At 27.7% G+C, this 8,308-nt stretch overlaps 1 non-coding gene across 1 annotated transcript; it reads left to right on the top strand.

Moving 5' to 3' along the window:
- Window positions 1-1,483: 1,483 nt before the first annotated feature.
- LOC139903107 (small nucleolar RNA R71) lies at window positions 1,484-1,590 on the top strand. The gene has a single exon (XR_011777951.1). It is a non-coding gene; the product is annotated as a small nucleolar RNA R71 (small nucleolar RNA).
- Window positions 1,591-8,308: the final 6,718 nt, after the last annotated feature.

The raw sequence follows: 8,308 nt of genomic DNA, 5'->3' as shown, positions 1-8,308 counted from the left end.
CAGAATAACAAAGACTACTGGAAATACTAAAGTACCAACTTTAACTAGCACGTTCTCCATTATCCCTCTAGGATATTTTACTAATCGGTCTGCTAGTTGTATGCTTATTCGTGTTGGTTTCAATTCTCCGACGTCTAGTTTAGCGTACAGTGAATACGGCATTAAATTTATACTATCACCTAAGTCTGCCAATGCTTCTATTGAATTAAGACTACCCAGAAAACATGGAATTGTGAAACTTCCTGGATCTGATAATTTTTCTGGTAGTTTATTCAACAGCACTGCAGAACAATTAGCATTCATTGTAACAGCCAAGAGTTCTTCTATTTTCTTTCTATTTGTGATTAGATCTTTCAAGAATTTAGCATATCTTGGCATTCCTGAAATCACATCAATGAAAGGAAGATTGACATTTATTTGTTTAAACATATCCAAGAATTTGGATTGCTCGGCTTCAAGTCTTTCTTTTCTCATTTTACTCGGGTAAAGAAGTGATGGTTGGTATAGTTTAACATAAGGCTTTGTCTTAACTATGTTATCTTCATTAACCTTTTCAACTACCGGTTCTAATTCGTTCTCTTGCTCAGATTGTGGTTCTTGTGTAGTAGGAATAGAGTCATCAGAATTTACAGGCATTTCAGGTGGTTTAAGTGTAATACCACTTCTTGTGGTAATGGCTTTAGCTGTTTCATTTCGGGGTTTAGCATTTGTATCGCTAGGTAAACTCCCCGATTTTCTTTCACCTATTAACCTTGCTAGGTTGCTTACTTCTTATTCCAGATTTTGGATAGAAGCTTGTTGATTTCTAAATGCTTGAGCATTTTGTTCATTAGTTTGTTTCTGAGATGTGAAAAATTGAGTTTGAGATTCAACTAGCTTCGACATCATATCTTCTAAATTTGGCTTTTTATCATCGATTTGTGGCGATTTATTTGGAAAAATATGTCTTTGCTGATTGTAAGTATTATTAGATATTTGTTGATTGCTAGGACCTTGTTGGTTGTTGTATGGAACATTTCGGTTATAATTCTGATTTTGATTGTAGTTTGGTCTTGGCGATTGATAATTATTTTGATAATTATTTTCAGGCCTTTGGTTCATGTATGAAACATTCTCTCTTTGTTCAATTGTTTGTTCAATACTGAGACAATCTTTTGTCAAATGTAGTCCTCCACACTGCTCCCAACTAATTCGTATTGCATGAATATCTTTAGTCATATTTTCCATTCATCTCTCGAAAGTATCTAGCTTTGCGGAAATGGAATCAAAGTCATGGCTAAAATCGGCTCTAGCCGCTTTAGATGAACGAAAAATATATTTTTCTTGATGTCACTCATGTGAGTGGGAGGCAGTGTTATCAATAATTTTGTGAGCTTCAGTTGCAGTTTTCTTCATAATGGAACCACCAGCTGCTGTGTCGATGTCTTTTCGTGTAGCAACATCACATCCTTGGTAGAATATTTACACTATTTGATAAGTATCTAAACCGTGCTGAGGACATCCTCTCAACAACTTTTCGAATCTTGTCCACGCTTCATATAATGTTTCATTTGGCTTTTGCGTGAATGTAACAATTTCTCCTTGAAGTCTCATGGCTTTAGATGTCGGAAAGAATCTTTTAAGAAATTTCTTAACTAAAACATCCCATGTATCAATCGCCCCTTTAGGTAACGATTCTAACCAATCTTTGGCTTCTCCCTTTAAAGTCCAGGGAAATAACATGAGATAGATCTGTTCATCCTCAATTTCTATGATTTTAAATAGAGTACATATCCTATTAAAGGTTCGAAGATGTTCGTTTGGATCTTCTTTTGGTGTACCACTAAATTGGCATTGATTAGTTACCATGTGTAGGATTTGTCCTTTGATTTCATAATCTGACGCATTAATATCTGGTTGAGTAATGGCATGACCTTGGCCAGTGCATGTAGCTCTCATTCGATCTTCCATACTTAGAGGCTCCTGATTTTCCATGATTGAATTTGTTGAATCTGAATCACTAGAGGATTCTGATTTAACGGTTATTTTCTCGACAATCTCTGGTTGAATGATTTGTGGTTCAGGAGGAATGATTAGTGGTTCAGGATCTCTGAATTATCCTTGAATATCCATCGGGTTCTCAATTGTGAGGTCGGGTTCAAAAAATGGATTATCGGAAATTTGAATTGGAGTACTTGTTCGACTAGATGATGATTCTAAAGAAAAATCAATGCGACAACGCTGGCTAGATGTCTTGATTAAGTTACAGGTGGTGAACGTATGAAAGGTGGTGAACGTTTTGCTCGGTGCATTCACTGAATATCCTATTAGTTATAAAGATAAAAATTATTAAATTTATCAAATTAATAGACTTTTCTGATTTTGTCCACATTTCGAATAGCCAATAGATGCAGCAGGTAGCCAGGACCCTTTAAATCGGAAGCCCACAACTCGCCACTAACAAATCCAACTATTACTACGAACCAGAAAATTTTGGATGTCTATCAATTTAACCGCTTAAAATAAATTTTTTTTCGTCGAAATTTTGAAGATAAAATCTATGTCCTAAAAACTAGAGCGTAGAAACGAGAAAGAAAAAGTGCGTCGAAAAATAAGAGTTGCAAAACAAACGTCGAAAAATAAAAAGTCGAAAAACAATAATAAGAAAGTAGAGCGTCGAAACTTAAAAGTCTAAAAACTAAATATTAAAACTTGCGTCTAAAGGTATTAAAGCTTAAAAGGAATTCTATATCCAAAACTGCAATAACTTAATTAGGCACTAAAACCTATTAAATATTAAAGCGATAAGTGACGTCGTAAAATTCTAAAGCGCCTAAATCTTAATCTAAAGAAAAAGCACTTAAGGGATTTTACGGCAAAGTCTAAAGATCTAGAAATACTATGGCAAAATACTAAGTTTAAAACTAATTACGAACGATAAAAAATACAAATTTCGAAATAAACGATTAAAATATACAATTTATAAAAAGAAACAAAAAATGATAAAATTACTTATTTTTATAAAAATATTATTTTTAAATTATTATTTTATAAAAGTATTAATTTTATATATTTAATAATAATTAATAAACTTAATATTACTAAATAAAACTAAAACTAAAACTAAATACTAATTAAATAAATCAAAACCTAATTAGGTTAATAATAATAATTAATTTATTAAAACCCTAATCAGTAATTAATGCGTACAAGGTTCAGCCTATCAGAAGGCTCCGCGACTGCGGTTCATTTTGTGACAACCCGAAAATTTCCGACCAAATTTAAACCTTGATCTTTATATTTTTTTGACACGATAAGCAAAGTTTGTTAAGTTAAATCTCAAGAATTTTAAAATATGTTCATACATTCATTTAACCTCGACCAAATTCCAATGATTCACGAACCATTATATGTACGGATATGATTATATATGTATATGTGTATATATTATAACTTGAAAACGTTAACAACGTATTAGACGTATAATACTTTACATGAACGTATTTGTTTCAAAATATATTTAAAATAATTATTGACGAAATTAAAAGATAATATCAAATGATTGAATTATCAGATACATTGAATTATGATTACGAGTCTCTGTTGAGAGGTCCACATTGATTTGAGAAATCTTCCCATTTTAACGATATTCGAAAGATGGTAAAGTGATTTACAAGTAAGAACAAATAGGTCAATTAACGATAACTGGACAAAGGGTAGTAGAGAATAATTTTCAACACAATGATTGCCTCGAGTCTTTTGATAAAATAATTATTAGTTTTCATAATATTGAAAATGTTTTATGACATAGTTGAAATCTTTTAAGAATGGATTTGAATATATACAATAAGTCAAAATGTTAATGGATAGAACTAAATATATATATAAATAACTTGCAATGTGTATTTAAAACATGTTCATTAAATATATATGTTTTCGAATTAGTTAAATACACGATAGTAACACTCGCTTAGTGATGCGATTGATATATAAAACGATAGTACATAAATGAATTATATCAATTTAGATTTTAAAATAAAAACGTTGTATGATATAATATTTCTATTACGTAAACGATCTAAATTATATTTGGAAATATAATTGTCTTTGAAAAACTAAATGTTATATTATGTTTCAATTACATACAATCTGTACAAATTTATATTTTAATGAGTATATATATATATATATATATATATATATATATATATATATATATATATGTATGTATTTTACAAAGTGATAAAAATAATATTAACTTAAAACGTTTGATTTAAAATATATATTTTAAATAAACATCGAAACGTCAATTTTTAGAAGCAAATGATCATATCACTCAAATGTACAAGTTATATTTTAAACGATATAGTTTATCGATATTATAAGTCTAGTTAATAATAAAGGTACGTATCGCGTAAGGTAAAGTACTAGTTTTCTAAATGTACGAAAATGCGTTCGAGAAACCGAAACCGAGACTATAGTCATGTGACAAAGTACAATTTGTTGGAACTAAAATTACGAGTTAACTATGTACGTAAATATAATATAATATATAATTAATTATATAAATTAAATATATTATAATATATATATATATATATTATAATATATATATATATATATATATATATATATATATATATATATATATATATATATATATATATATATATATATATATATATATATATATATATATATATATATAAATCTTCGGCATCCATGAAATCATTGAGGGTGAGCTGGGACAGGTACCTCCGCGATTGCGGAGGTGTTAGCCTACAAAGTACCACAATTGTAGAGTTACTGGGTCCAGGTCGGGCACTATAAATTGATCGAATTCTAGCTCGAGTAATTCATTCAATCTCTTACTCCGTATGTTATTTATTTATTTATATTATTATTATTATTATTATTATTATTATTATTATTATTATTATTATTATTTTATGATTTCGATTAATATTATTAATAATCGTATCTAGTAGTATTATTATTATTAGTATTATACATAAAATACTACGACGAAGTCATGAGTAAGTTATTTCAAAACTGGTTTTCGAGTAGGATAGGGCTAAGGAAATTGTGGGTTATAGCTATGGAGGTGATGGATAATATTCGGGGGAATGCTCGTAAGGTCAATCTAGTGTTTATCATCTCCGTTGCGTTTGCGTACCTTTCCTGCAATATTGAATCTCAATATTGATACGTGAGCATTCATAACTTAACTTTTACATATTATTAGTGTATCCATGACTAGTGCTCGAGTAGATATGATTATGCCTGCATGCATGTTTAATTTAGTTGTTAGATAGTTTTGATGAATCATAAGTTAGTTACATATGCGGTTGAGATAATGTATATGATATGCATGTCGTTGGAAATCTAGCGAAAAATTAAGAACTTTTCATTTAGATATCGAATGGTTTCGATGAACAGATTAGAAGTTATAGCCAATTGAATTTTTGTATTATTATTAAAAATGATTATTATTATCGTCGTAATAGTTTTTATCTAATTATTATTATTATTATTATTATTATTATTATTATTATTATTATTATTATTATTATTATTATTATCATCATCATCATCATCATCATCATCATCATTATCATTATTATTATTATTATTATTATTATTATTATTATTATTATTATTATTATTATTATTATTATTATTATTATTATTATTATTATTATTATTATTATTATTATTATTATTATTATTATTGTCATTATCAATAAAAAGTATTATCATTAAAAATTGTTATTTTTATTATTATTACTATCGTTATTATCGTTAAAATAATAATTAGTATTATTATTATTATTATCATTAAAATAGTTATTAGTATTATCATTAATATTATAATAATATTTATTATTATTAGTATTATTATAATTAAAACTAATATTAGCAACACCTAATTATTATGATTACTATTATTATCATGATTATGAACGCGATATAAAAGACGGTTAAAAGCTATTAACAAATTGATTAGGAAATAATGAGTATAAGTATCATGATGAAATTAAAATATTGAAAGGTATTGATTTAGATAAAAATATCATTTTCATTATTATTATTATTATTATTATTATTATTATTATTATTATTATTATTATTATTATTATTATTATTATTAAAAGTATTATTAATATTAAAACTATCATATTTACTAAAAAATATTATTTTTAAATAGAAATATCATTGTTATTATAAAATATCATTATTATTATTATTTTAGTATTATTATTAATAAAAATTATCATTTTATCATAATATCATTTTTTATTAAATATAAATATTGATATTTTTATTAATATAATAATAATAATTATTATTACAAAATAAACAACTTATACTTATTATTATTATCAATATTATTTTATCAAATAAATATGTAATACAAAGATATTTTACTACATATAATATAAATACATTAATAATACCTAGCATTATATTTTTATGATATTAAATGAATTTTATAAATTTTATTACTTAAGATATATAAAAGTATATTTTTATTATATAAATTTTAATATAAAATTTTATTTATTAATAAATGAATTATATTATTTACTCTAATAAAATTTGTTAAAAATATTTAAATATATAAAACGACTATATTCAAACTAAATAATAATCATGTATAATTTTTGGAAGTCATTTTGGTCAAGATGACTTTTGTTGACTTTTGCATATTTAGTCTCGAGCATTAGGATTGTGATACACTACGACTTGACCTAAATTATTAAACAGATATTGACCAATATACAAATATATAGACTTAATTTAGGTTGGTAAATCCGAGGCCAACCTTGCACTTGTTCAATGACGTCATATGTATTTTTACTACGAAATACTGTATGGTGAGTTTCATTTGCTCCCTTTTTAAATGCTTTTGCAATATATATTTTTGGGACTGAGAATACATGCGCTGCTTTTATAAATGTTTTCCGAAATAGACACAAGTAATCGAAACTACATTCTATGGTTGGATTATCGAAACCGAATATGCCCCTTTTTAGTCTGGTAATCTAAGAATTAGGGAACAGACACCCTAATTGACGTGAATCCTAAAGATAGATCTATTGGGCCCAACAAGCCTCATCCAAAGTACCAGTTACTTTAGTACTTCGAATTTATCATGTCCGAAGGGAGTCCCGGAATGATGGGGATATTCTTTATGCATCTTGTTAAGGTCGGTTACCAGGTGTTCACCATATGAATGATTTTTATCTCTATGCCGTGCGAAATGCCTGGTACGAGATTATGTTTGTAACATCCCGCGTTTTTCCGTTAAATTTAATTTTAACACCGTCTTTTTTTTTTTAAACATAATCTTTCGTATCTAAATTAATAGTTTCCGTGAGTAACGTTCATTATATTCCCGCTATTTAATTTTGACATCACCCGTTTACTCGAGCGTTTTAAAAATATTCGTTTGGTTAATTCCCGCACCCGCTTTGAAACTCGAGGGACTAAAATTGACACGGGGCAAACTAGTTGACTAGGTCAACTAGTCCACCCCAATCACCACCATTCAATCCCTCCCTCTCTCTCTCTTTCTTTCTTTTTTTCTCTCAAGAACACAAACATAATTCATCATCTAAATTCGGATCGGGAAGCAAACTTCAAAACAAATTACATATTCGTGATCCTCTCTTCATCCTCTACATTTTGATACCAATTTCATCAATTTTGGGTAACTTTCTAAAATCACTAAATTTCTCTAAATTCGTTTTATATACTTGAAATTGTGTTAGTTAGTGTCTATGGCTCGTGTGTAACATGAATATATGTTTTGTTTGCTCGATTTGTGGTTTGGAGTAACTAGTTTGAGTTTTTGAAATGGGTTTGCTTAATCCTTGATTTTGGGTGAGTTAATGTTGTTAGATTGTTAAAGTTCATGTATTAAATGTGTTACTAGCATCATTAGCTTCAATTTGATGTGTAGGTTGATTAAGAAAACTTCAAACACATGATTATTGATTTTTGTGAATTTTGGTTAGGGTTTGATAGACTTTGAAATGAACTTTTGATGCGTTGAATGCTTGTTAATGTTGTTAGTAAGTGTTTAGTAGTAATGTATGCTTCATTACCTTCAAAACGGCATATCGTATGTGTAAATTGGATTCCCGAAGCATAAAATACGTTTTACGAACTTGAAACTTTGAAAATGGACTTAAATGATCACTTGACGAGAAAATCGGTTATTGAAATTGATGTTTTTGCTTGATGAAAAGTGGTTAGTTGTATTCCTTGTCAAAATACCTTTCCAACGATATAAGATACTTGTTTTGGATGTTTACGGTTTAGG

This window comes from Rutidosis leptorrhynchoides, chromosome 3 (assembly GCF_046630445.1).
Source record: "Rutidosis leptorrhynchoides isolate AG116_Rl617_1_P2 chromosome 3, CSIRO_AGI_Rlap_v1, whole genome shotgun sequence".
In the NCBI taxonomy this organism is placed as follows: domain Eukaryota; kingdom Viridiplantae; phylum Streptophyta; class Magnoliopsida; order Asterales; family Asteraceae; genus Rutidosis; species Rutidosis leptorrhynchoides.
This window is presented reverse-complemented; position numbering and strand designations above follow the sequence as displayed.